The 4596-nt window shown below is 35.9% G+C and overlaps 1 long non-coding RNA gene across 1 annotated transcript; it reads right to left on the reverse strand.

Moving 5' to 3' along the window:
- Nucleotides 1–1342: 1342 nt before the first annotated feature.
- LOC140038116 (uncharacterized) lies at nt 1343–2906 on the reverse strand. Its single transcript, XR_011841928.1, has 2 exons — nt 2777–2906; nt 1343–1740 (listed from the first exon to the last, which is right to left on the reverse strand). It is a non-coding gene; the product is annotated as an uncharacterized lncRNA (long non-coding RNA).
- Nucleotides 2907–4596: the final 1690 nt, after the last annotated feature.

Raw genomic sequence — 4596 nt, forward strand, 5'->3', positions numbered from 1 at the left:
CTAGGAATTTATTAGTAAGAGTTCACCTCATGTCGTCTTCGTTATTATTACCAAACTCATAAATGAAATTGGCACTGGTCAGATATCATGCCATCTAAGTTAGAAAACAATTGTCTAGGGTACCATGCCTAACTTTTCACGTAGCGAGAGCCTAACTTTTCATTTGGTTCCCCTGTATTATTGGTTTTCATTTAGACTAGGTTAACGTGTCATTGATATATTTGGTTAATTTCTAAATTTTAGGTTTGGGGATATATGTTTTTCTATACAATAGAATTATATATTTGGTTTGACAGGAAAATTGAGATGCTTCAATTTTTTATAGGCCAAAATTTATTATTTAGTTAGTATAATGCATGTGTTTTAGTGTGAATTTATGGGTTGTATTAGTGTTTTTTTTAGTTGCTAAAGTGTCAAATTGAACGTTTTTTTTGGTTAATTCTCACATCTAAGTATTGAGTGAAGAAAAAATAGTACTTCTATTGATAAATTCGCTGAAATCCAAGCGGTGAAGGCCCAAATTAGGAATCCAAACCAAAAGTTACAGTATTTGTATCACATTAAAGGAGCATACAATCACAAAATTCCAAACAAATTACAAGGAATCCAATAACAACGCAAAGAAATCAAAAAAGGAAAGAAAAAGAGCTCAAAACATCCAAACAGGTCGCATGAACTTGGAGATTAGAAGCGGAAACGAGATAACAAGGACCTTCTAGTGCATTTGCACTTAAAAACATCAATCTGCGAGAACGACGACTTCTCCACCTCCTTTTGCTCCTCCGCTTTGCTCCTGTTCTGTGTTTTTTGTTTTCTTCATGGTTTGCTTGTTTTGCCTTTAAACTCTTTGTTTATTTATTCTAAAAAGAAATAAAATCTAAATAATACAAAATTATATCAAAAACCAAATTTCTTGAAAATTAAAAAAACTTCCTTACACAATTTGGGATTTGTGAATTCATTGACTTTAGGAAGTATAGGGTTATTACATTTGCCTTACTCGATATTTGGGCAAATAACAAAATTTATCCCATAATTTGATCAAATTGCTATAAACCCCTTATAATGTTGCGATAAACCCCAAAATTAAGTTGCTCTATCTAATTGTTGTTAGCAACTAAAGCAGATTTGTCATTAATTAAAGCACCATCACCCTGTGCATTGTCCTTAAATGCAGAACGTAAGACCCGAGCATATGCCTCTGCAAAGGATGATAATTGTTCACATGCTAAAATTTGAGATTTGATTGGTTCAAATTCTAGATTGAGACCGGCCAAGAACTTGAGCACAAGCATTTGTTCTCTTTGCCTCTGCATAATTGTTAAATCATTTGAAGGAGGCATTACAGCATTTAATTCTTCTGAAACTCGCTTAAGATCAACAAAATATTCAGTTGCTGTCTTGTTATCTTGTTGCAACTGAAAATACTCCAAAAAAAATCATACATTCATTAAAGCTTACTGCAGTATAATAACCGGACATAATTCTACACTTCTTTTGTTGTCTCACAATGAGAACACATGTAAGCAATTAGTGTCTCCATAGAATTCCATAATGCTTCAAGAATTTGGGCATCCTTTTGAATCCACATTAGTCTCTTGTTGTCTTCCATAGGAGAGTCATCTGTAAGATATCGTTGCTTTCCTAAGCCTGTCTGATACCATTTACATGGACGAATCCAGCAAACAAAAGAAATGAATTCAGGAGCTTAACTGTGACGAAGATGTCAGCCTTGAGTACCTACATACACCCAATGCAAACCAATTGCTACTTTAGTTGTCTTCTAGTTTTGAAGCCAAACATAAGTAAACTTAACTTCAAAAGTAGCATTAAAGAAAATCCCTCAAGTGAACATGCATGAGAAGAAAATAAAATAAAAGCAAAGTCTCACATTCCAAACTTTTGTTGGAAAAAGCTGTGTAACATTGAGCTCTGGACACTTGGTCATACTCAATTTTCAAAACTAAAGGAAAAAGAGAAAAATAATAATACAATGTCCCATATCTCATATAGGTCATGTAAATTATAAACGTAAAATTAAAGCCTAATCTGACATATTGAAGACTGTTTGTACTAATAATTGACTCTCTAGTAGTAGGGGCATAACTGAAAACTTCTAATATATAGCTACCGGTTTCAAAAAGTTGGGGATGAACATATAAAATTAGGAAAAATTGCGGGACTTTGCTGCATCTTCAAAAATATTTTCTTCTTCCTCTTCTTCTCCAGCAGTCATGCTGGCTTGCGGCCATGTTTGAACACTACCTCCTACCTCTTACACACTCATACACACAGTACATGCACTAAAGCTCGCAAAAACAGGAAACAAACATTAAAAAAAAAGAGGGAGACCAATCAACAAAAACCAACACTAAGATCTCTAAACCTCTTTTTGAAATGCTCGTTAGAGCCTAATTTGTTCTACCATTGTCACAAACTACAAAATACTACACGTTCCAATCTCCGACTCTCAACAAAATCACTAATCAAACTTTTCTTTTAGTCTAGGCTTTTCATCAAGCATGTCTCGAGCATAAAAGGTTCAAAAAAATCCGCTGAAATTCAAGCGGAGAAGGGCCCAAATTGGGAATCCAGACCAAAAGTCGCAGTATTTATATCACATTAAAGAAGCATACAATCACAAAATTCCAAACAAATTACCAAGGAATCTAATAACAACGCAAAGAAAACAAAAAAAGGAAAGAAAAAAAGCTCAAAACATCCAAACCGGTCATATGAACTTGGAGATTAGGAACAGAAGCGAGATAACAAGGACCTTCCAATGCATTTGCACTCAAAAACATCAATTGGGAAGTGATGGGCTGTTGCAGCGACTACGAGGACGACGACTTTTCCACCTCCTTTTGCTCCTCCGCTTTGCTCCTGTTTTGTGTTTTCTGTTTTCTTCATGGTTTGCTTGTTTTGCCTTTAAACTATTTGTTTATTTATTCTAAAAAGAAATAAAATCTAAATAATACAAAATTATATCAAAAACCAAATTTCTTGAAAATTAAAAAAACTTCCTTACACAATTTGGGATTTGTGAATTCATTGACTTTAGGAAGTATAGGGTTATTACATTTGCCTTACTCGATATTTGGGCAAATAACAAAATTTATCCCATAATTTGATCAAATTGCTATAAATCCCTTATAATGTTGCGATAAACCCCAAAATTAAGTTGCTCTATCTAATTGTTGTTAGCAACTAAAGCAGATTTGTCATTAATTAAAGCACCATCACCCTGTGCATTGTCCTTAAATGCAGAACGTAAGACCCGAGCATACGCCTCTGCAAAGGATGATAATTGTTTACCTGCTAAAATTTGAGATTTGATTGGTTCAAATTCTGGATTAAGGCCATGTGACGCCTCCACTTCTCCATAGGCCGAGCCCTAGGGTTTCGGCAGAACGCCTGCCTAACTCTCGCCATGACTCACTACACAATCCAACATATAAATACAAGCATTCACTCTTAAACCATAGACGGAGTCTATTATCCACCAGTCAAACTTACATAAGTACAAGCCCATTACTTCCATCCGAATTACAATAATAATATCCTAAGTACACTAATCCATAAGGTTAACAAATCAAATCATTCTTATACAAAAGAGCAGAAATCCTACAAAGAAACTAAGTTTCTCGAGTATCAAACTCCGCTTCAAAACCTGTTAAGAAAAACAAACTTATGGGATGAGCGAAACTAAGTGAGGTCAAAAAAATCATGCAAGCAAACAAGTTCATGTCGAAGCCAATTTCACAAGACAAGAATGTTTAACAACGATTTCATGTGCAAGTTCAAGTATGGAGAATAAATCACACATCGAATAAGGATATAGGAGCTCTCAGAAACTATTCCACAGCTTGATCAAGAGTTTAACATTAAGTTGACACTCCGTTAACATAACAAGATTAGTCCGTAGACACCACTTACAACATTCCCCGTCCACCGTTTCACCCCTTGTACCGGGCCCGCTCGTCAAACAAGCAAGTTGGTAGTACTGGAGTATACCTAGTCGGCGAACGCATTCCAACCAACGCAAAACAAGTTAAGACCTAAGGCTTGCCAATCCCTTGGCCGAGCCCTTGCTGGCCCGAAATGAAAGGTTTACCGATGAGTTTTGGGCGTCCCTAACCTGTTCAAGTATCAAATAGGATGATGAGACAATGCTCTATCACCAATCAAATACAAGTTCAAGTTCATTATTCAAGTTCAAGCACGTAGTATAAGTAAGATAATAACAAGTATGGCATTAAGCCATGCACTTGACACTCACCGATGATTCACTTTAGAAGACAAGCAAGCAAGCACACGAGAGTCAAGTTTCGAAAGGTTCTTCCTCAGCAAGATCTTGGTCACCTGAGCCAAAGTTAATCATCAATCACTAACTAATCAACTCAACTCAAGAACTCAACTTAATCACTTAAAATCTTTCAAGGCCGGACTGCCACCGGTTCTTCTTTGGATCAAATCTAAGGCTACACTCATCGAAATTAGGCAAAGGCTATGGCTATGGAAACTAGCCTCGGAGTACTACAATTCCCGAGTAGAGCTCAATCCAAGATTCATTGGGTAAGATAGGCTAAATCGAGC

This window comes from Coffea arabica, chromosome 3c (genome assembly GCF_036785885.1).
Source record: "Coffea arabica cultivar ET-39 chromosome 3c, Coffea Arabica ET-39 HiFi, whole genome shotgun sequence".
NCBI classification, from domain to species: Eukaryota; Viridiplantae; Streptophyta; class Magnoliopsida; order Gentianales; family Rubiaceae; genus Coffea; species Coffea arabica.